Source organism: Odocoileus virginianus, chromosome 12 (assembly GCF_023699985.2).
Source record: "Odocoileus virginianus isolate 20LAN1187 ecotype Illinois chromosome 12, Ovbor_1.2, whole genome shotgun sequence".
NCBI classification, from domain to species: domain Eukaryota; kingdom Metazoa; phylum Chordata; class Mammalia; order Artiodactyla; family Cervidae; genus Odocoileus; species Odocoileus virginianus.
This window is the reverse complement of record NC_069685.1, coordinates 4,901,674-4,927,159: the sequence shown is the minus strand read 5'-3', so window position 1 is coordinate 4,927,159 and position 25,486 is coordinate 4,901,674. Positions and strand designations below refer to the sequence as shown.

The window sequence follows — 25,486 nt, the reverse complement described above, 5'->3', positions numbered from 1 at the left end:
TGAATGAGTTCCAAGTAACAGAGGCTGATTCAAATAAGGTGTTTTTTCACATTATATGAAAATAAATAGATCACTGACATTATGGACAAACCCAGGAAAGGAAAATTCTGTTTTACTATGTTTCTCTTTGCTCTCTTCTAATAAGTTGCCTTTCTAAAATTCTCCAAACTATCTACCTGTCTGTCTAAACCTGTCAACGAAATTGTCATTCTCAAAAATTAACATCATTTTAAAATGAATTCAACTGATGAATTATATATTAGTCGTGTCTGACTCTTTGCGACCCCATGGACTGTAACCTATCAGGCTCCTCTGACCATGGGATTTTCCAGGCAAGAATACTGGAGTGGGTTGCCATTTCCTTCTCCAGGGGAATCTTCCCAACCCAGGGATTAAACCCAGGTCTCCTGCATTGCAGGCAGATGCTTTACCATCTGAGCCACCAGGGAAGTTCCATATATATATATAGTCTGCATAATCTATCATTCATAAGTAGCACATATTTTAGAAATAGTAAAGCACAACACAATGGAAAAGAAAGTAGCCTAAGGACACACTTTGTAAGAGTTTTAATACAAGCTAAGTATCTTGAATTATGTTGTATAACCAACAGGGAGCCCTCCAAGAATGAAGGATGATATGAAGAAAGTAAAGTTCTTGGAGAATGAGAATGAATGCAATCTCAAAACCTGGCGGATTATTTGTAATATCAGAAAATTGGAAACAACCCAAATGTCCATCAACTGAAGAATAAACAAAATGTGATTGGTTATCACCATACAATGGCATACTATCCAGCCATAAATAAGAATGAAGTATTGATACATGGTACAACACAGAAGAACCTTGAACAGCATGCTATGTGAAATAAGCCAAACACAAAAGGCCATATATTACATGACTCCACTTATATGAAATGTCCAAAGTAGGCAAATTCACAGAAATAGAAAGTAGATTGGTGGCTGCCAGGAACTGGGGAGAGGGGAAATGGCAACGGGCTGCTAATGGGCAAGGGGTTTCTTTTGCGGTGACTAGAATGCCATATGCTTAGATAGTGTGATGGATGCAAAACTTCAGGAATACACTAAATACCACTAAACTGTATATATTTCAAAAGGATAAATTTTCTGCTGTGAATTATATCTCAATAACAAACAAACAAACAAAAAACCAGGGGCACACTGTAAAAGACTGCAGGCAGGAAAAATAGAAAGCAACTACGCTTGTTCGGAGAAGGAAATGGCAACCCACTCCAGTGTTCTTGCCTGGAGAATCCCAGGGACGGGGGAGCCTAGTGGGCTGCCGTCTATGGGTCGCACAGAGTCGGACACGACTGAAGCAACTTAGCAGCAGCAGCATGCTTGTTTAGTCATGAGTACATAAAAGCCATCGGGGTTTCTATTATTAACCCCAATCTAGAGAGCACCATTCAGGTAACTGTGCTCCTCCAGAGTAACACTCAGAGAACCTACAGTAGGATACAGCCTGGGACTGCGAATGAATAAACGTAAGCAGAGACACAAAAGGACTGTTGACAATTCTTAATAAATGTCTGAATATGAAGAGGAAGAAAATAAAACAAAGAAGAAATCTATTTTCTCTTTGGTTTAAAGTGAAACATTAATAAAGAGGAAAGTCAACAAAAGTTTAACATTTGTTATCTTTAGATTGAAGAATAAAGGTAATTTGTAGTCTCTAATCCAGACTTTTCCAAATTTTCAACAATGAGATTACCTATATAATGAAGAAAATATATAAAAATATATTTGGCCTTATAAACAAACAACTTTGTATCTCAACCACAGAAACCATTCTGTTAACACTCAAGCCCTAACTTACTAAAGAGTGAAACTTCGTTAAAGCCAATGTCTCTAACAAGAAAACAAAAAAGAAGTTCATAATCTACATCTGCACTGTTCAAAATGCTAGCCACTAGCTAGTGAGCACTCAAAATTGGCTAAGCCCACAATGAGATGTAGTGTAAGTATAAACTATACACCAGATCACAAAGAATTAGTACTAAAATAAAAATCTAAAAAAATAATAAAAAAATAAAAATCTAAAACATTTCAATAAGTCTTCATATTGATCACATGTTAAAACATAATTTTGATATATTATGTTAAATAAAATGTATTATTAAAATTAATGTCACCAGTTTCTTTTTAGTTTCTTTACTATAGCTACTAAATCATTTAAATTTAGATATTTGGCTTACATTACATTTCTATTAGACAATGGCAGCTAAATGAGCTTTCTGAAGGCTTCATGAGTCCTTCCTCAACTCCCTCTTTCTCAAGAAAAAGAAGAAATACTTTTCCCAGACTGTTCCCTACACTGGAAAACACTGAAGACACCAAGCAACATAAAAGAAGCAATAATCCTAAGAAGTGACTAGGAGGAAAATCTCTAATGTTTCCTAAAATTCAAATTGTTATTATGAATCTTAAGAAAAACTGAGATAAGTACATTTTGAGATTCTCTTGAGAGTTAGGACTATCCTGAAAGTTGCAGATATAAATAATAACAAAGGAAAATATGTTAGGACTTAGAACTTAGAATGTCTAGCTGAAAACTGCTTCTGTTTATGGTCCTTACCAAGATAGTTAGCAGAAAAGTGGACCAGGGAGCCATGCAAGCACATGTGTGGTTTAGGCGAGCCAAGCATGCTTACTCTGGGAAAAATACCCAAGCAAAGCAGGAGTCAAGAACATCCCAGAGTTTTAGTCAGGAAGGTTTGAGAAAAATCATTTTACCCTCACAATGAAGGAATAAACCTAAGATCTAATAAAGAAACTATTTCTCTAACAATGAGAGGGATCCTAAGAAAACACAAAAAGTAAGAATACTTTCTCCAAATTCTTTTTTTCTCACTGCTTAAAATATCAGAAAAATACGAGAAAAGGCTAACTAATCTATATTAACAAAAAAACGGATCAGAGACTGCCTGGGGCTGACTTTTTGAGGCTGATGGAAACATCTTGACTGATAATGGCTTCATATATACACTTGTCAAAATCCATCTAATGAAACACTTTAAATGGATACAGTTTACTGTACATATTATACCTCAATAAAGCTGACTGAAAATAAATAGGAAATGAAAGAAAGCAATCGGCACTTGCCCTGTGGCCATCACAATGTAAGTGCCATTCCCTGTGCATGTGGAAGTTCAGTCATGACAGTTCCTATCATCATAATTTTTACTGAATTCTATACACTTTTGGTACACAAAAGTCAAGTTTACTTCCCAATTTTAAATATCCCCTAAAAGACTACACTGATTCAGCTTCACTGGTGGCTGAGTGGTAAAGAATCCACCTGCCAAAGCAGGAGATGTGGGTTCCATCCTTGGGTGGGGAAGATCCCCTGGAGGAGATGGCCATCCACTCCAGCGTTCTTACCTGAAAAATCCATGGACAGAGGAGCCTGGTGGGCTAGAGTCCATGGAGTCACAGAGTGTAAGACATGACTTAGCAAATAAACAACAACAAACAATGATTCAGCATTAAGACAAAAATATTATGCTTGCAAAAAAGCACAGAAACAAAGCAATGGGAATTAAATTTGACATTCATGAAACAAGAATTTTTGCTGAGAATGACCAGAGTACCACTTTTTTTTTTAACAAGGCAACATCCAAGTACTAATAATGCATTGTACATTTTAAGCTAGCATTTTCTTCCTTAGTGACACATAAAATAACAATTTGTCTTATAATTTATCACATGGTAGAGAGAATTCTAAGATGCCCCCAAGATTCTAACATGTTGGTATACACATGTTCTCAAAGTTATTTAACCAAATATTGATCTAAATACTGTTGCAAAGAGATGTAATTAATTTCCTAATCAGTTCACTTTAAATTACTAGGATTATTGTAGTAGGTCTAACCTAAAGACATCGGTTCTAAAAAGAAAGCAGAAAGTGTCTTCTGCTATCCTTAAAGTACTGAACTGCCCATACAGAAAACCACAGGGCGAGAACCCAAGGGTGACCTCCAGGAGCCTCTAGTGGACTGAGAGGTCCATGACAGGCAGACAGCAAGAAAACAGGGATGCCATCCCTACAAATGCAAGGAAATGAACTCTGCAAACTGCCAGTGAGCCTGGATGAGGACCCTGAACCTCAGAGAAGATCACAGCTCTGGCTGACAGCTTGATTTCAGTCTAGTAAGACCCTGAGAATAGAACCCAGCTAAACTAAGCAAAGACTTCTCACCAACAGAAACTATTAAACTGCTAAAAGTTGTGGTAATCTGCAATGCAGCAATGGCAAACCAATACAAATGCCTTCTTATTTTAAGGAAATATAGTTTATATTATTTGTCGTAAGGATTGCTAATCTGATTCTATCATCAGAACAGTGTCTTGTATTTCACATTATTATGAGTGTTATTGTTCAACTTCACAAGTCAGTAGGATAAGGTAATACTATATGCACAAAACTTTACAGACCAAAAAAAAACTTTATAACAAGAATTTATTTCCGTCATCAACTGGGCATACAGTTTACTACATTTGCTTCTGTCTCTCTAAACCAATGACATACCATAAATAAATAAGTAAATATCTCAGTCCTTATCCATTTCTAAAGCAATGAAAGTAAAGTTGAATTTGTGGTGATTAAAAACTAATCTTAAGATGTAGCAAGGCCATATAATTTGGGACAACCATCTAATTTCTAAGAACCTCAGGGAACTCAGCTATCAAAAAAAAAAAAAAGAAAAAGACTAACAGAAACCTAAACAAAGTCTACAGGATAATTAATAGAAGAAAAATATACACACCTGCATAAATGGATAATAACATATATGCTCTGCTGACCTTATGTAGTATACAATTAAATGCCACTGAAAATAGCCTGCACTTCTAGAGATCTTACTGTGTGCCAGGCACTGTTCTATAAATAATACATAAGAAATAAATGTATAGACAATAAATATAATATAGAAGAGTGAACTACTACAATACTGTAAACTAATTAGCCTTCAATTAAAATGAATAAATTTATTAAAAACAAAACAAACAAAAAGAATAGTGATCCAAGGTTGAGGAACCAGAGTGCCTAGATATAATCCCAGGTCCACTACTAATTAAAGGTGAGTTCTTGAGCATGTTGACTTCTTAGCGCCAAACAGGGACGTTAACAACACTTAACCTCAGTGGGCAACAGTGAGGAAAGAATGAATTCATGTACCCACAGGACACAGAAGAGTGCCTGGCACACATTAAGCACTCACATGCTGACATCAGTATATTTCTATAATAATGCCACACTATTGCAACAGTCACATCTACGAGAGGCAAGCTGTGTGTTTGCCACGGACACTGCTGCCCCCTGTGGGGCTTTAGTCTTATTTGCCTGCACAGCCTGCCAATACAGGAGACAGAGGGTGTTTGACCCCTGGGTCGGGAAGACCCCCTTGAGAAGGAGACGGCAACTCACTCCAGTATTCCTGCCAGGATAATTCCATGGACAGAGAGGCATGGTGGGCTCCAGAACCCAGGGTTGCAAAAGAGTCCGACATGACTTAGCAACTAAACAACAAATAACAACTGCATTTTTTAACCCTAACGACATGTTTACAGGTTCAAGTATTATGTCTGCTCCTGTGTTAAACACTAATTGAAACTTAAATGGAAACATTAAAGACTGACATTCTAGGGCTTCCCTGGTGGCTCAGTGGTAAAGATCAGCCTGCCAATGCAGGAGACAGGGGTTCAATCGCCGGTTCCAGAAGATTCCACATGTACCACCAATGCTGAGCCTGTGCTCTAGCCCAGGAACCACAACTCCCGAGCCCACACACGTAACGAGAGAGTAGACCCAGCTCGCCTCAACCAGAGAAAAGCCTACCCAGCAGTGAAGACCAGTACGGCCATAAATAAATCAATCAATCAAAAGAAAAATCCTGATGTTTTTGGGCTTTGCTTTGCAAAACAGCTTTGGAGCCACAAAATCAGCAATGCCTAGAGGCCTGTTAGAAACACTCAGTCCCAGAAGACCCAGTGCATTTGGCCAATACAGTTTATGTTTCTTTTCATGGAGACGATAACGTTTGAGGCTTTTTTTCTTCTTAATACTCAGTACTTCCTTTTCTGTGCCTTGAAGGTTCCTGGATGCTATTCAGTCTTTTCAAAGCAGGTACAACACTATTTTTCAGGATATTTTAAAGAGAAAAACACATATAGGCCACAGAATTCTTTCAAACAATATTTTATACAAATCAGATACTAAAATGCAACATTCAAATCCAAATAAATACTGGTTTATATAGCTAATGTTGCTGCTTTATAAAAAGTGATAGAAATCACCAAGAAGTGGGATTAGGTCACAACTGCAACATGAAAACTTGATGTTGGGACACCCCTGGTGGTGCAGTGGATAAGAATCTGCCTACCAGGGACATGGATTTGATCCCTGGTCCAGGAAGATTCCACATGCCAAGGAGCAATTAAGCCCGTGTGTCACAACTACTGAGCCCGAGCTCTAGAGCCCGTGCTTTGCAACAAGAGAAGCCGTCGCAACAAGAAGGCCACGCACCACAACTAGCAAGTAGCCCGCATGATCTTTTTTTTTTAATTCATGTCTACAACTGGATACTTCCCTAGTGGCTCAAAGGGTAAAGCGTCTGTCCACAGTGCGGGAGACCCGGGTTCAATCCCTGGGTCGGGAAGATCTCTTGGAGAAGGAAATGGCAACCCACTCCAGTATTCATGCCTGGAAAATGCCATAGATGGAGGAGCCTGGTAGGCTACAGTCCATGTGGTCGCAAAGAGTCAGACACGACTGAGTGACTTCACTTTCACTTTCAATTAACGTTACAAAACCAAGCCCTTAATCTGTGTATGCAGGTTCCTGAACTTTTTAAAATGTGATTAATATAATGATTCATTAGTATAATAACACAGTGGTTCTCAAAGTTTGGTCCCTCAATTAATAGTATCACTTATGAACTTGTAAGAATTATTTATTACATTCCTGGTCTCACCCCAGACTTACTGAATCAAATACTAGATTTGGGGACCAGCAATTTATGGTTTAACAAGCCCTCCAGGTAATCCTGATGCATGCTAAATTTGGGAACTCCAACAGTGGTTCTGGTATAGTAAGTTAAAGTATACTAAGTTTTCCGTCAATAGCTTGAATTCAGTTCCACCTGATCAAGTCTGAAGAGGTATGAATGTTGGAAGTAGGATACTAAAATGCTGAAACCCAACCTTTACGCCTGGAGACAAGTGCACCTATGACCAAGCCCATGAATTACAAAGAAACTATGTGATTTACAGTTGATGTAGTTCAAAGTTATTGCACTTGACTATCTACTATGCATGGTTGCAGGGTTATTTAAAAAGTTTGTATAAACTTTTTACAAAACAACATTTTTTATAATTAAGCAAGCTTGCAAAGTGAAAATAAAACCTGTTTGTCTGAAAAACAGAAAGAAAGTCAATCTGTGGTAGATAATGTGAAGGTACTTATGAGCCTAACTAAGATCTTGAATCCTAAAATCTTGACATGATTATCTGATTCCCTATATTCCAACCCTAAATTTTTTTTATTTTTAATTAGAGCATTATTACTTTAAGTATTGTGATGGTTTCCACTATAGATCAACACGAATTAGCCACATGCATACATATATCCCCTTCCCTCTCAACCCTAAATTCTTATTTACCAGAACTCAATTACATTCAGGCATTTTTAATTTTTAATGGAACATAATTCAGTACACTGCTCTTAAGTGTTTACACATAATTTTTGATAAAATTTTACAAAGCAATGAATTATATAATCCTGAAAGGAGCAAAGTTCAAATATACGTAACTATAGGTACAAATACAGTATTTAAAACACAGTCAAGAGAAAAGAGAAATTCTTTTAGTGAACATTTTTAAGACCAATATCCAGGTTTAGGTCTTTTTAAGGTAAAAAAATAAAATTTAAAAGTATTTAACACCTGTAATGAATAAAAGTAGCACACAGATGTCAAGACTGTGTTCTCACTATACTGATTAAATGTAAAATACCTCTAAATAAACTAACTGGGTAAGGAATAGTCCTGTACATAGTATGAGAAGGAAGGAAAAAGGAATTTTTTTTTTAATAACAAACACTATCTCAGGAAATGAAAACTTTAAGAAATCACATAAAAATAAACTAGATATCTATCAACTTAAATAATTTATATGTTAGAGATTAGAAGTGTTGATTCTCAAATTACCTGCTATACCTTCCAAGCATACTAAATCATAAGTTTTTCAAGTCCTAAACAACATAATTTTGGGGCTCATCCCCTAAACAAGAATCTCTTTCAAAAGATTTAACTCTTAACTACAAAACACATTTTACACATAGAAAAAACTAAAAATCACTTTACTTACTCCATTATCTTTATAGATTTTACCTATATTGATTTCTTCTACTGCTAAAGATGTATCTAAGACATCTGTCCTGATGGTGATACCAAGAGCAAAATTAAACTTAATAAAAGATGTAGGTTAAGGCAAGCTGCTTAAATCATAGGTTTAAATTTTGTAATTATTTTGTATAAGGAACATAAACCTGGGAACTGCTTCTCCATGAGTCTATTAGGCTTCTTCCTTCTAACATCTGTACAGGATGAAATTCCATTATTTTCACCTCCTACCTCAGTACTACCAGTTACTCCTCCACTGAAACTCAGAAGGCAGCAGCACAGTAATTAAAAGCAGAGACCACAGAGTTGATGGATCTGGATTTGAAACCCAGGTCTGCAAGTTCAAATTGCTAGCTATATGTTCTTAGAAAATTTTGTGAAGCTGTTTCTTCTGCCATGAAACTGGCTTATTACTACCCATGCGTAGGGACTGTTGTGAGGAATAAATTTAAATAGCAGTAAAAATCCTTAGTACAGTGCCTGACATATAGCACACCTTCAGTAAATGGAACAACGATAATCAAAACAATGACTGTCAACAGAAAGACAAATACCACATGCTATCACTTATATATGGAATCTAAAACATGACATAAATGAACTTATCTACAAAAGAGAAACAGACTCATAGATATCAGACTTGTTGGGGCGGGGGGGGGGGGGGTAGTGGGGATGGACTGAAAGCTTGGTGTTGGTAGATGTAAACTATTATATACAGAACAGAAAAATAATAAGGTCCTACTGTACAGCACAGGGAAATATATTCAATATCCTTTGATAAACCATAATGGAAAAGAATATGAAAAAATATATACACACATGCATAACTGAATTACTTTGCTGCACAGCAGAAATTAACACAACATTGTAAGCCAACTAAACTTAAATAGAATAAAAAAACAAAGATGACAAAATAATACTCTTTTCATGCAGAGCCTATTAAAAAATCTTTCCAGTTTATTTTTCTCTCTCCCATTCATTTCTTAACTTAATATACACCTACTAGGCTGTATAAATTGCCAATATCCACTGGATCATAGAAAAAGAGAATTCCAGAAAAACATCTACTTCTGCTTCATTGACTATGCTAAAGCCTTTGACTATGGATCACAACAAGCTGTAGAAAATTCTTAAAGAGATGGGAATACCAGACTACCATACCTGTCTCCCATGAAACCTGAATGCAGGTCAAGAAGCAACAATTACAACCCGACATGGAACAACAAACTGGTTCCATATTGGGAAAGGTGTACCTCAAGGATGTATATTGTCACCCTGCTTATTTAACTTATATGCGGAGTACATCATGCAAAATGCTGGGCTGGATGAAGCACAAGCTGGGATCAAGATTGCTGGGAGGAATATCAACAACCTAGAAATGCAGATGACACCACCCTTATGGCAGAAAGTGAAGAGGTACTAAAGAGCCTCTTGATGAAGGTGAAAGAGAGTGAAAAAGCTGGCTTAAAACTCAGCATTCAAAAAATGAAGATCATGGAACCCAGTCCCATCACTTCATGGCAAATAGAGGGGAAAACAATGGAAACTGACAGGTTGTTTTCTTGGGCTCAAAAATCACTGCAGATGGTGACTGCAGCCATGAAATTAAAAGACGTTTGCTCCTTGGAAGAAAAGTTACGACAAACTTAGACAGCATATTAAAAAGCAGAGATAGTACTTTGCTGACAAAGGTCCGTGCAGTCAAAGCTATGGTTTTTTTCAGTAGTCATGTATGGTTGTGAGAAAGTTAGTTGCTCAGTCATGTCTGACTCTTTGCGATCCCATGGACTATATCCTGCCGGGCTCCCCTGTTCATGGAATTCTCCAGGCAAGAATACTTGAATGGGTTGCCATTTCCTTCTCCAGGGGATCTGCCCAAACCAGGAACTGAACACAGGTCTCCTGCATTGCAGACAGATTCTTTACCATTTGAGCCACCAGGGAATCCCAGATGGATGTGAGAGCTATACCATAAAGAAGAACAAGGACCGAAGAACTGATGCTTTTGAACTGTGGTGTTGGATAAGACTCTTGAGAGTCCCTTGGACTGCAAGGAGATACAACCAGTCCATCCTAAAGGAGATCAGTCCTGGATATTCATTGGAAGGACTGATGCTGAGGCTGAAGCTCCAATACTTTGGCCAGAGCTGACTCATCAGAAAAGATACTGATGCTAGGAAAGATTGAAGGCAGGAGGAGAAGGGGATGACAGAGGATGAGATTGTTGGATGGCATCACCAACTCAATGGACATGAGTTTGAGCAAACTCCAGGAGATAGTGAAGGACAGGGAGGGCTGGAGTGCTGCAGTCCATGGGGTTGCCAAGTCAGACACAACTGAGTGACTGAGAACACACGTGGCAGCCAATGTTAGGCATTTAGGGGAAGGAGATACTTATTGAAAAATGAGGAAGAAAGAACCCTTGTCCTCAAAGAATTGACCAACCAGTAAAAGAGAAAAATAGAAATAACTATGTTAAGTGCTATAAAAGCCACATAGATACCATGGGTAACCAGAAGAAAAAACATCTGATCACACTAACCAGGACAGGTTCCCTAGAGGAGATGGTAGTTAAGTCTTAGATAAGTATTTCACAGATGAAAGGAAAATAATACTCCAGGCAGAGAAAATAGCAAGACATAGAAACATACAAAAAAGTATATACACGTGTACACAAACACTCACCAAAAAAATGCATAAATATACACACTGCACACAATATCAGTTTTTAGTTATAAGTAAAGGAAGTCAGTATTTATACAGAATCTAACTAGCAAAGTACCTTTTACTACAAAGATAATAACCAATGAGAAACTGCTTAATGATAAAGCAAGACTTCCCAACCTTGGCACCACTGACCTTTTGGACCAGGTAATCCTTTGTTGCAGGGTGCTGTCCTGCACAATGATTACACCTGGCCTCTACCCACTAAATACTAGTAGTACCCTCACACACACTCACCCGTGACTTGTGATCATCAAACACATCTCTGGATACTGCCGAAAGTTCCCTGCTAACTGCTAAGTCACTTCAGTCGTGTTCGACTCTGTGCGACCCCATCCCTGGGATTCTCCAGGCAAGAACACTGGAGTGGGTTGCCATTTCCTTCTCCAACACATAAAAGTGCAAAGTGAAAGTGAAGTCGCTCAGTCATGTCCGACTCTTCGCGACCCCATGGACTGCAGCCTACCAGGCTCCTCCGTCCATGGGACTTTCCAGGCAAGAGTACTGGAGTGGGGTGCCATTGCCTTCTCTGAAATGTTCCCTGAGGGTACCACTATGTACTAGACAGTATTCTATGCTTCTCATTGATTATCTCATTTAACCTAACAACATAGTATCAACTACACATATCAGTATCAGAGGTAGTTTTTAATTTCCCCATCTTACAAATAAAGAAACTGAAGCCAAGGGTTAAAAAACTTGCCAAAAATCACACAACCAGCCTGCACAGAACCCCACAGTAGAGCTTCAGCCCCTACTATAAGCACTGTTCTGTTGTCTCTTATTCATGTTTCAGCCTTTTTCATCTGATACTTGAAAATATTTTGAATATTATCTGGAAGTAAAAACTGTAATAATCCACACAGTTCAGTTCAGTTCAGTCCAGTCGCTCAGTCGTGTCTGACTCTTTGCGATCCCATGAATCGCAGCACGCCAAGCCTCCCTGTCCATCACCAACTCCCGGAGTTTACTCAAACTCATGTCCATCCAGTCGGTAATGCCATCCAGCTATCTCATCCTCTGTCATTCCCTTCTGCCTCCTGCCCCCAATCCCTCCCAGCATCAGGGTCTTTTCCCATGAGTCAACTATTCGCATGAGGTGGCCAAAGTATTGGAGTTTCAGCTTCAGCATCAGTCCTTCCAATGAACACCCAGGACTGATCTCCTTCAGGATGGACTGGTTGGATCTCCTTGCAGTCCAAGGGACTCTCAGGAGTCTTCTCCAACACCACAGTTCAAAAGCTTCAATTTTTCAGTGCTCAGCTTTCTTCACAGTCCAACTCTCACATTCATACATGACCACTGGAAAAACCATAGCCTTGACTAGATGGACCTTTGTTGATGAAGTAATTTCTCTGCTTTTTAATTTGCTATCTAGGTTGGTCATAACTTTCCTTCCAAGGAGTAAGCGTCTTTTAATTTCATGGCTGCAATCACCATCTGCAGTGATTTTGGAGCCCCCAAAAATAAAAGTCTGACACTCTTTCCACTGTCTCCCCATCCATTTCCCATGAAGTGATGGGACCAGATGCCATGATCTTAGTTTTCCCAATGTTGAGCTTTAAGCCAACTTTTTCACTCTCCTCTTTCACTTTCATCAAGAGGCTTTTTAGTTCCTCTTCACTTTCTGCAATAAGGGTGGTATCATCTGCATATCTGAGGTTATTGATATTTCTCCCAGCAATCTTGATTCCACTTTGTGCTTCATCCAGCCCAGCATTTCTCATGATGTACTCTGCATATAAGTTAAATAAGCAGGGTGTCAATATACAGCCTTGATGTACTCCTTTTCCTATTTGGAACCAGTCTGTTGTTCCATGTCCAGTTCTAACTGTTGCTTCCTGACCTGCATACAGATTTCTCAAGAGGTGGGTCAGGTGGTCTGGTATTCCCATCTCCTTCAGAATTTTCCACAGTTTATTGTGATCCACACAGTCAAAGGCTTTGGCATAGTCAATAAAGCAGAAATAGATGTTTTTCTGGAACTCTCTTGCTTTTTCGATGATCCAGTGAATTTTGGCAATTTGATCTCTGGTTCCTCTGCCTTTTCTAAAACCAGCTTGAACATCTACAAGTTCACGGTTCACATATTACAACACAATCCACACAAGTGTAAGTTAAATAAAAAGACCTAACTCAACTCAGGACAAATTAACAAGTATTTTTTAAGCACTGACTGTATGTATACCCAGTACCAACTTTAGGAACTGGAGTGGTTCAAAGAAAACAAAACTACATTTATTAAGGATTTGGCTCAGGACCTTTTCAACACATTATCTCTCTGAAATCTCACAACATCCTGTGAGGTAGGTATCATCTTATTTTCAAGTGAGGAAGCCAAGGTTCAGAAAAGAAAAGTGGTCCCTGACCTAAAAAGGCTTACAATTTAATTGAAGATATAAGAAAAGTATTTTAAGACAAAGAATACCAAGTAAAATACCTCCGTTAACACACAAAACATGAGAAATTAAAAAAGAGCAGGAGGAAAGCTCCTTTGTGGCTTCCCTTGTGGCTCAGCTAGTAAAGAATCTGCCTGCCGTGCTCAAGACCTGGGTTCAATCCCTGGGTTGGGAAGATCCCCTGCAGAAGGGAAAGGCTTACCCACTTCAGTATTCTGGCCTGGGGAATTCCATGGACTGTCCATGGGGTCGCAAAGAGTCGGACACAACTGAGCAACTTTCAGGAGGAAAGCCTGTATCACTAGATAGTCAGAGAATACTTCTTAAAAGAGGTTTCCAGTATCCCCCCTTTGAAATGAAATGGATGAGCAAAGTATGATAAGCTGGGGAGGAGTAACACTTCTGTAAATAATGTGGAGCAGAAGTGCAGGGCCTGAAAGGAAGGCTGTGTGACAGCCAATGTAAGCAGCAAGCCAAGGAAAAAATGAGTAAAAAGCCTGCCTTAAAACGAAGACCGCGCGGCAGCCTGAGAGCAGTGAGACTAGTGACGTGCCGTCAGGGCGCTCCTGCCACAAACCCTCTCAAGCACAGCAACAGAAGCAAACGCCAAAGACCCGCAGGCGGACTCGCAGGGCTGGTCAGTGGAGACTCAGACAGAGGAGGTCAAACGCCAAGTTTCACAGGATGAGACACAGGTCATCTGCTTTGCTTTCATGTATTCTGTACCCTTCAACCAGAATGTAAGTCTCAAGAGGGTAGGCAATGTTCTGTTCACTTAGATCAATGCCTGGCACGGTAAGTGTTCAGTGAACATCGCTGCTGAGTAAAAGCAGTATTCAAAGTAGTGACGTATTCAAAAACAAAGGTCACAAAGGCCTCAGCAACACAAAAATAACAATAGTGTAATATTTACTACTCTTGCAACAATCACCATTTATTGAGCACGAACTCTGAGCCAGACACTGGGATCCATTATCTCAACCGTCTCAACCTCTAAGAGAGAGGCACTACTATCATCACCTCAGTTTTACAGGTTCACATACTGAGTAAATAACTTGCCCAAGGTCACAAAGCAGCACAGCTGGACGCTGGGTCTGTTAACTCCAAGGCCTAGCTGTCACCTACTCTGTCACACATACAGAATTACAAACACCCTTCTTGGGCAAAGCTAGGGAAATGGGCCAACGAGGGGAACGTGGCCCATGAGGAAAAACAATGAAATAAGACAAAAAAGAAACTCCAACATACTAAAAAACTGTTTGTCTGCCCCCTCCTCTAGCAGGTACTATGGAAATTTTCCCACCCTAGAATACACAGATTATCCCACATAGATTAAAACTTCAATGGCTTAAAGAATCCAGATGTTGAAAAGCTAGGAACTAGAGTCAATCATGTAATCAACATTTCAAAGGGTGGTAGATAACAAGTGGTAACACCCCAGGTCCACAACCCAAAGAAATAACAGGGTGTGACCTCTGACTAAGGCTGACCTCAAAACTTCCTGAGCCCGTCTCCCCAACCTGCTGCTCCGTCCCCTCCTTCGCTGTGCCTCTCTCCTCCTCTGTACACCCCATCTCTCCTCTCCTACTAACAGGCCTTTACCAGAACTTGGGGATCATTTGTTTCCTGCTCTAAATCTCTAGTATAGTGAGTTAAAATTTCATATTTCTCTAATAAAAACAAGCCTACCTGTGTAATATTCAGGTAGAAAAAAATGTTCCCCACTTATTACAGCTGCATTCCAAAGGTTATATTACCAAAGTCACACCGTCAATGAAGAGACCACAATCATGCAAAAGAAAGCTGATGGCCCATGTATTTATTTATATAGCCTCTGGTATTGCAGACATAATAAATAAACAGGAAGAAATTAAACTCACTAGAAAGACTGTGCTCTTCTCCCACCTACCCAGTAACCTATTCATTACCATAATCCTTTCTGAAAATCTCTAAAATGGAAAGAAGCATAACTCCAGAATTAAAACTCCAATTGCAACCACCAAAGAAAAATATTTAAAAGATTGAATTTGTCTAAAAACTGAAATATTTGTTAAATTACTTAACCAGAGATCCACTAATATATAAGTCAATCTAATTTCTGCGTAAGAATGAGGACAAGAGTTGGCAAGAAAAACAGTGCTAAGAAATATATCTCAATCTTTTCTTTCTGCCTTCAGATTTTTTTCATACTTATCTTAAACATACAGTTCTATTAAATAAACAAACTATGAAGACATAGGCAAACTGTTCTCGAAATAGAAATACTTTCCAAATACAAAAAAACTATCAAGAAGCATTTATTTCTTGAACTGGCCAATAGAACGGTGATATGCCAAGCTTAAAGGAAAAGTTATCTCTGAAAACTGATCCTGCATTTAATAAATATTAAGCATGAAAAGGGAATATCCCTTCCTCCCTCTCATCATTTTAGAAAAAGGAGAAAGTTTAAAATTTAGTAAAAGAAAATCACCTAAATAAAATTCCTTCCATCTTAGTTTGAGATGTACTCACACAAATAAAACTTATTAAACTTCATGATTTTTTCAAAGTTTTTTATTCTCAAGTGTTAAGAGATGGACAGTTAAATGGCTTGACAACACAACTGAAAGGTGAAGTGAAGTCGCTCAGTCGTGTCCGACTCTTCGCGACCCCGTGGACTGTAGCCCACCAGGCTTCTCTGTCCATGGGATTCTCCAGGCGAGAACACTGGAGCGGGTTGCCATTAACACAATTACATACCGCTATTACTAAATGGCAATTTAAACCATAGTTACTTTCAGAGATAATCAATAAATTATTCAAAAAAGAGTCCTTTCTAATCTAAGCACTACTGAGGTCTTTAGGGGTAAATTCAAGTTCTAGTTATGTTTAAGTAAGTCTTTCTTTTCTATAAATAATAAGCACAGCAGTTCTGCCATTTCTTTAAGATTTTTTTTAAAGAAAAATGTTAATGAATCATACACTGTTTCAGAGGCTTTTGAAAACACTGCAGAATTACTTCAATATAATTTGTTAAGCTCAAGGCTGAATTTAAGTGTTGGGCAATACAAAGCCTGACATTACCCTTCTATGTTATACTTTAAAAGATCTTTACCATAATAAGTTAGTAGTCATGGGTCATCTATATACCAGGCACTGGAAGAGCTTCGCATACATTTTACATTATCTCATTTAATCCTAACAACCCTGTGTAAGATATGTCCCATCAACAGGTGATGGAGCCAATAGTTAAATGCTAAGTAGCTTGTCCTAGGCCACAAAGGCAAGGAAAGTATTGCCTAACTAATGGGGCTTCTGCCTCCACAGCATCAGTGTATTTTATGAGAGAAACGAGAAACAAATTAGCAACATGTTGCTTGTTCCAAGTATGTGTAATAGTTTCTACCATTAGACAGTTCTAAATTGCCCACCACTATAAGTGGTGTTGGAAAAGACTCTTGAGAATCCCTTGGACTGCAAGGAGATCAAGCCACTCAATCCAAGAGGAAATCAACCCTGAATATTCATCGGAAGGACTGATGCTGAAGCTCTAATACTTTGGCCACCTGACGCAAAGAGCTGACTCATTGGAAAAGACCCTGATGCTGGGAAAGATTGAAGGCGGGAGGAGAATGGGATGAGAGAGGATGAGATGGTTGGATGGCATTGCCGACTCAAGGGACATGAGTTTGAGCAAACTCCGGGAGATGATGAAAGAAAGGAGGACCAGCATGCTGCAGTTCATGGGGTTGCAAAGAGTCGGACATGACTGAGTGACTGAACAACATTAGTGGGGCAAGTCCTCCTCAGACCTAGAGATGTGCAAAGGTCTATTACTACCCACTACACTGCCCTGAAAAGCACCCGTCCTACAAGTCTCACTAAGATACATAGTTTCTTCCAAAAACAAACCAGCAATTTGTTTTGACACTTCACATCTGGCCTAACATATATTGATGGGTTCAGTATATTGTCCTATGGTGAACCTCTCAGAAGAAAGCCCAAGTGATATTAAAAATACTTTGCACCACTATCTTTTTAATAGTTCCTAAATTCCACAGCAGCCATGAAGGAACATCTAGCATGACTCGTGTGCACACAGACATATACACAGCTCATGCAACCTCCTGCCTAAAGCCACCAGATTTCCAGTAGCTAACCTTCAGCTGGAAAAAAAGGACAGAGGCCAAACAGCAAAGCAACAGAAACTGCACAATATCTGACTGAGCTACAATCTATTCCTTAGGTGAATGGGAAAAGAGAGCAAAAAACAAGAAACCAAGCAGCAACGTCTCTTGCGCATTTTTATTCATTACTTTTCAACCACCTGCATTGCAGGATAATCCAACACAAACATATTTTCTTCTATTAGCTTACAGTTTTAGAGAAATCAATTGTTACTCAAAACTTTTTAAGGGAACATGTTAGAAAAACTGCTATACGTTCTGTCACTCAATATCCAGATCAAGCACAGATATTCCCTCAAATATTTCACAATTCTGAAGATAGACTAGGAGGAACTACTAACTATACATGTGTGCAAAAGTGTAATTATTAGAAAATATATATCCCATAGTGTTCAGAAAATGTCAAGCAGATTTAGAAAACACTCTAAACCTGTTGTGAAAGGGATCAGTGAGACATTATCAATGAGGTATCACAAGAAAGTAGCAAAAATCTACTACACTAAGGCATCAAACAGACTGGCTTGACACCTGTTGGGGGAAAGACACAAAGTAGAAATGTTTAACAGCAGGAGTCCATTATTTGGAAACAACTTTACTCATCTGTTGGTAATGACAATTCAGCTATAAGTAATAAAAAAAAATATATACACCTCTCTTTTCCCTAGTCCACTGAAAGTGTCACCAATATACAATATTTCTATTTGGAATATTTGCAGAGAGGAGACAGACATCGTGTGTCTTTTAAACTGCCACTAATCCTTAAACTTGAAATAAAAGGAAGACTTTTAAAAAGAGCAAAGAAACAATCCTCTCCTAATGAATGAGAAAGCAACTTTAAAGTGGCCTTCTTTCTAAAAGGTATACTAAAATTGTCAGGCTGTGTAAAATTGTCAGACTCCTTTTTTTAAAGGAAGAGGAACTGAAGTTATCAATTATAGTAGAAACATTATGTAAAGTAAAAGCAGGTTTGAAACTAAAAAGTGGTCACTACTCCAAGAATAATCCCTTCCCCTGCCTGAAATAAATAAGTCCTATGAAACTAGGGTAAAAATATACCACCATCCAATATTAACAAATGAAACAAAAGTTTTGATATTAGCTATGATGTAACATTGAACAAAATGAACTGTCCTTTCTAAACACATTTGAGATTTATTTGTTGGGTAAATCTATTAAACCATGTTACATTTACCCTTAAGAACACAGCAAAACTTTTAAAGTACAGAATTAAATGATGTAAGTGATCTGTTAAGATCAAGTATTTTCAAGTATTAACTTGAAATTAACAAAAATTGTGAAGTCAGTAATTCTACCCACTGGTGGACACTGCAAAAGATCACCAAAGCTTTAAGAAACAGAAGGGTCAAACTTTAATGATCTTAAAGTTTGACTAGTACTTTCACCTGATTCAAACAAACCATGAACAATTCTAATTTTACATCTAAAGTAAATGCTCTAGAGCTTATTTTCAGAACCTTTCAAAATTATACTCACAAGTTTCTTCAAAGATACTTCAGAGATGCTTCTGGCCCTGATACACAGCCAATATATCACCATATGGTATCTTATATGCTATGGTATCTTTGAAAGAGAGATCCAAGCAGTCCCTACTTTTTAGCTGCATCCCTTTACAGATGGCATTGCCTCTGCTCCTCAGTCCATAGTTTTTCATCGCTGTGGAGGCAAAAGGACCTTTGAACAGAAGACTGTGCAGAATCATTTTAAGACAGCGTCCAAGAAATGCATCTCATTTAGAAAACAGAGACCAGCTAAAATAGCCAGTCCCAGCTTCGTAGTGGAAGGAAGCTCACACTGCACGTGAGTGGACCTGGCAGTGTTTTATACCAGGGATCTGTAAACTACCAGTCAAACCCAGTCCACTTTGTTTTTATGCATACGGCTTTATTAGAACACAGTCACACACATTCACTTACATATTGTCTGTGGCTGCGTTCACACTTCAACAGCAGAACTGAATCTTTGCAACAGAGACCATATGGTTCCCAAAATCTAAACTATTTACTAATTGGCCCTTCACAAAGAAAAAAGTTTGCCAACCCCTCCTCTGCACAATGGGATGCTGGAGGAAACACAAGATTTCTCCAAGAACCACCTTCAAGTACACGAATTGGGCAGCTGCTAACTACATGTGGGCTTTGGGATCATCCAGTGTTTAAACACACACACCTCTTTCATTCATCCCAAATGAGTCCCAAAGTTGCTAAGGCAGAGCACATGAGGTGATCATTCCCTACTATGAGCCCCATCTTCCCCACTGTCTTTACTAGTAGATCAAGTCAACCCAAAAAGGCCCTTTAAAGTTCATCAAAACATGATTTCACCTGCAGAAAAAATGTGGAAAATAGAGGGTGAGAAGAGAAGGCACACATGGCATATATTCCAAGTCCTAGACCACCTTCGATCTAGCTCCCTGTCTAAATAGCTATGGCCATTTCAATTACTGCTCTGAGGAAGAGGCCAGAGAAGCTACTAAGCAGGTGAATTCAAACTAAGGAACGCAGAAAAGTGTGAAATATGTATTTCCTACCTCATAATCCTTATCCTTGTTAGATGCTGATGATGCTGTGCTCTAGTCAGTCGTGTCCAACTCTTACGAGGCCCCACAGACTGTAGCCCACCAGGCTCCTCTGTCCATGGCATTTCCCAAGCAAGAATACCGGAATGGGTTGCCATTTCCTTCTTCAGGGGATCTTCCCAACCCAGGGATCACACTGCATCTCCTGCATCGGCAGGTGGGTTCTCTACTATTGCATCACCTGGAAAGCTCTTGTTAGAGAATACCCTATATGCAAGTTTCACCACAAAAATTTTAAATATTTTTAATTTCTTAAAGATCAGTCTTCCACTGTCTATAAGTGCTTCGAAGATGTCTAAATTCTTTTAAGTGCCAAATTGGTTTTTGCTTGTTTTTTAATAGAAAGGTTTTTAAGGCATTTTCAGCATGCTGTGCCAACACAGGGATATCCCCTCCATTGTATGGGACACAAAGACACGCACCAACTGCAGCAGGGGAAGTAGCCTTCTCTGCCAGCTATTTTTAGCCCCACTTCGTCATGTTAAAGACCAAACTTAGGATAATAATGAAAGGCAAACTTTTAAAAAGATGAGTTTGATGAAACAGATCTGTCCCTTGTACAAGTTCCTTAACACTGAAATTTTATATATTCTTCTGAACTTAATCTCAAAGGACCTATTAGCCTATAAAAAGCTTGTTAGCTATTTCAAAGATAATCATATGCCCTAAGACTGAACTGGTGGCCATGTTTAAAGGTCATTCCTTCGTTTTCAACTTCAACTCTCATTCACTTTCAGTCTCATCCATTCTTTGTTCTTCCTCTATCTTTGCTAACTTTAACAAATTCTCCTCCTCCCAAGTAAACGTACCCATTTTTTGGCTCATTCTCTCTATAAACACTATAGAGAAACCATAGTACTTAATAATGACTCCCAGTTTTCAGCATATCACTCATCACTTTACTGTTTTGAAACTGAATCAGTATCCAAGTTTAACCCTAAAATTTGATGTCCAAAACAAAGTCCATTGCCCCATTTTTTAACTACTCTTTTTAAGAAACCACTGCTGCTGCTGCTGCTGCTGCTGCTAAGTCACTTCAGTCGTGTCCGACTCTGTGTGACCCCGCAGACAACAGTCCACCAGGCTCCCCTGTCCCTGGGATTCTCCAGGCAAGAATACTGGAGTGGGTTGCCATTTCCTTCTCCATAAGAAACCACCAGTACCATACTAACATATTGGGAGCATCCTCTTTTTCACTCTTGCATCTGTTATAGCCCTTCAGTTAACTGTGGTATAAAAATTTTAGTTCCCCAGAACACCAAAATCCTAATCCAGGTACAATGCCTCTTGGCCTAAAACACAATTTATCCTCAATGGTCTAAAACGACCCTCTAAAAAACACTTCTCTCAATTCATTCTTCAGGCTGTAAACATGTATCCACACAAACTGACCCTAAGTCTACTCAACAAATTCCCGCTATATTCCCATAAGTTAACTTCCTAATTACATCTGTCCCTCACACCCTCCAGTTCCAAGGGTTCTAAACACTTTATCTCCACTTGCTCTTTTCTTCCAAAAAAAAAAAACACACTTTCCCCTGACTGAGATACTCCAGTTAAGTTTTGTATGGTCCAACATCAGTATTTCTCTAATGAAATTGGTACCAACAGCAGCCAACACAGCAGTCACAGATGAAAACTAATCCATTCCCCCTTTCCTGTGATTCTGTGCAGTTTGTGTTTCACTGCCTCGGCCACCCAAACACAAATGCATCTCTAAGGCAGGGGCCCCCAAATACTTTGCTGTTTCTTTGCTGCTCAAATATGCAATAAAACAATACCATGATTTTTAACCAATGTATAGTCAAAACAGTGCAAGTCTTAAAGTTGTAAACAACTTTGATGGAGTATAATCTGCGCTCAAATTAGCTTGTTGCTCTGTCCTCCTTTCCTCCCCACCAAAAACAGCCTATGCAAAACTAGATTCCTCTTCCTCCTATCTTTGTAGAGTATGGAATACATGACTTCCTCAAGGTCACAAAATAACAGACATACAGACCTTCTGTTTTGACTCCACATCTAGTATTACATACACTGCTCAGTATTTTGATGTCATTATCTATTCAAAAGAGAATATAAGACTTCTAACAAAAGCATAACAAGAACAAGGCATACAAAGAGAAACAAAACACGTAGAGAAGTTCCAGAGGAGGGCAAAGTGATGATGAGGATGGAAAAAATTATTCTAAGACAGACAAAAAGTCAGGAAAGATGATGGTAAAGAGAAACAATCAACATCTACAAAACCAGGAAAAGACAAACTCCAACTTGTTGTAGCAATTCTCAAAACACAAATTTGAGATGTATCTTGAAACCTGAGACAGGTTTTGGGAGAAACAAAAGAACTGTTACATAGTTCAGGGGCTAATAAACTTGTAGAATTCATTTCTTCAAAAGAGAAACAATTCAGGATGAAAAGTGTTTTGAGAAAGTTTTAAACAAAATCCTGAATGAAAAGAGCACAGATAACTGCATTCCCACAAAGTTTCTACATTTATTCCCACTAAACTGCTCTCAGCAGTGGCTTCAGAGAGAGTGAGCTCACACAGCTGTCTGCAGGGGCCCTAATTCTTAGTAATGCCTATGTTCTGTTAAATAGAATTCCACCATATGCTTATGGTCTGTACAAATATATGAAATGTTAATTACTTTCCTGCACCTTAATTTGGCACACAGAGAGGATACCTAAATTACAAATAAAAGATTTTACAGACTTCACTTTTAAAATAAGAGGAAGAACATTCTTCTTCAAAGAATTAAACATCAGAAGGTTCTCACTTTATAGAGAAACATGAAGTAAATAAGCAAAGCTTTAAGTCATCAAGTAGGACATATGCTACTAAAAAAAAAGCACTTAAGGAAAAAATTTAGTAGCTTTCATAAACTGGTTAAAGTACTAAATTCTCTCCCCCAAATCAGTTGCGATTCATAAGAACTCAGAATTTCCTGAGTAACTGCAATCTGTTAGTGTCCTCCGGATACACAGGAATTACACCCAGGAAATGAGAAGGTAAAAAAATAACTCCTATACCAGTTGCTCCTGAAATGAAATCTCTCAAAGAAGACTGACCCAAAAAAAAGTTTTACTTTCAGGGGTTCACAGAGTCAGAGGTTCCCACTTGGGAACCCAAATGAGTTGCCCAGGGCCAAAAGCTACAGCGCAGTTTCCCACACGGTGTGCCGGGAAAAGAGATATTACAGAGATGTCCTTTGTGCGCACATAGACTCGGGCTTCCTCAATTTCCTTTTGCCAATTACTGACCAGAAAGGTGTAAGTGTTCACTCTGAAAAAAGACAGAACTCCTCGAAGAGAAACCTGTGTGTACCCCACGTACCCAGCGCTAAAGGTCACAAAACACAGGGCTGCCGATGCCTCTCCCGGCAACGAGGACTAAGGTACCCCTCTCATCTACACACTCCCAACACTCCTGGAAAATACTGGCCCAACTCCAGAGGACGCCCCAGCATCCTCCCCCTTTCTACACATACACACACACACACACACACCCACCCACCCCCCCCCCCCCCCCCCCCCCCCCCCGCCACTCCCTTTCCCGGGGAACTCACACTTTAGAGAAGAACCGGCGGCGCTGAGAAACCGGGCTGCTTCCTGTCCTCCTCGGGACCGAGGCGGCAGCCGCGGCAGCTCCGGCGCGTCGCTGAGCAAGAAGCGGGGCTGGGATCGCCAAGCCGGGCGGCCAACCGGGTGTCTTCCGCGCGGCCGGAGCAGAGGCGGCGGCGGCGGCGGCCCCGCTTACCTCCTCCTTTCCTCTTCCTGGGTCTCTTCAGGCTGGGTCTTCTGCCCGTCCCGGGCCACTTCTCCCCCACAGTCCCGTTTGGGAGGCTCTGGATTTTTGTCTTACAAAGTTTCTTCTGGGCGGAGGCTGCGGCCGGCCCCCCGGTCCCCCCCGGCCCCGCCGCCCTCGGGGCTGGGGCGGGGAGGGGGCTCTAAGAACTCCTCCCGGAGTCCTGCCGAGGAGCCGGGGGGCCGGCGACGGGCCGAGAACGGAGACCCCCCCGAGGGGGCAGAGGGGCGGGGGAGGGAAGGGAAGGACGGCGGCGCCGGTCCCGCTGTCCCCGCCGCCCCGGCCGCCGCTTCACATCGGGGTCCCCGCCCCCCCGGCCGGGGGGCGTCTGCCCGGCGTGGAGCCCCGGCTCATGCACTCCGCGGCGAGATGCTACGGCCCCGGGCGGGTGGCCGAGGCGGCGGCGAGGTGGGGGACCCGGCCGGCTCCGCTCGGCGCCGCCCCCGCTCCCGGCTCCCGCATGTGTCGCTGCGGCTGGGACCCCCTCCCTCCACCTTGGGGGTCCCTCGCCCCGCGCCCCGGGACCAACAGAAGCTCCGGCCCCTCCTCAGCGTCCTCTCCCCGCCGAGCAGCGGACTAGTCCCGGCCCGAGGTAGCCACCTCCCTGCCCCCCAGCCACCGGCTCCGGCTCCGGCTCCGGCGTGTGCAGACGCGGCTGCCGGCCGGGAAGGTGAGGGGGGGAGAAAAGAGGTGGCCGCGGCTCCCGCCGGCCCAGGTCAGGTCAGAGGTCCTGGCGGCGGCCGGTGCACGGGCGCTGGGTCTCTCAGATGCTCCCTGGCTCTCACGCTCGCGGCGGCGGCGGTAGCGGTAGCGCCCGGAGCTCAGCTCGCTGTCTCCCTCGCTCAGTGCGGGGCTCTCGCCTCACTCCAGAGAGAGGGGCGGGAGGAAAACGGCGCGCAACAATGACGCAAGTCACCTAGCAACCGCTCTCCCCCCCCGCCCTCCCTTTTCTCTCCGCTCCGAGGCTCACTCCCCTAGTCTTTTTTCACCTTTCCGACCACCCCGCCCTAGGCGCTCTGGCGCGCTCTGATGACGCTCCAAGGGAAGAGGAAGTCGGGCTCCGCGAGCGGGTGGGTGCGCCTCGGGCCGCGGACTCGGTGTCGCTGCCGCCGCCTCTACGGCCGCGTCAGAACAGAAGAGAGGAAGGGGAGGAGCCGCGTGGAGCCTAAGCTGCCGCCTGAGCTTACCCCTGACCCGAGGGCGGTGGAGAGAGCTTGCTCTGTAGCGGTTTCCTTCAGAGCAGGTGGTGACTGCTCCTTGGGGAGTAAGGAGGAGGCCCAGGCCGCGCGGCCATGCTCGGGCGCGCACCACCCGAAGGTGAGGCATTTGGCCCTATACGGGCCTTCGGAAAGCCCAGCTGCTCGAGAAGTTAT

At 41.0% G+C, this 25,486-nt stretch overlaps 1 protein-coding gene across 3 annotated transcripts in view; it reads right to left on the bottom strand.

Moving 5' to 3' along the window:
• The window catches only part of FBXW7 (F-box and WD repeat domain containing 7), a 218,721-nt gene extending 193,719 nt beyond the window's left edge, over positions 1-25,002 (bottom strand). For all 3 annotated transcript variants that reach the window (XM_070474751.1, XM_070474753.1, XM_070474752.1), the window contains exon 1: positions 23,875-25,002. The gene's annotated coding sequence lies outside the window, so the exon portion shown is untranslated. The remainder of the gene's footprint in view (positions 1-23,874) is intronic.
• Between the last annotated feature and the right edge of the window lie 484 nt (positions 25,003-25,486).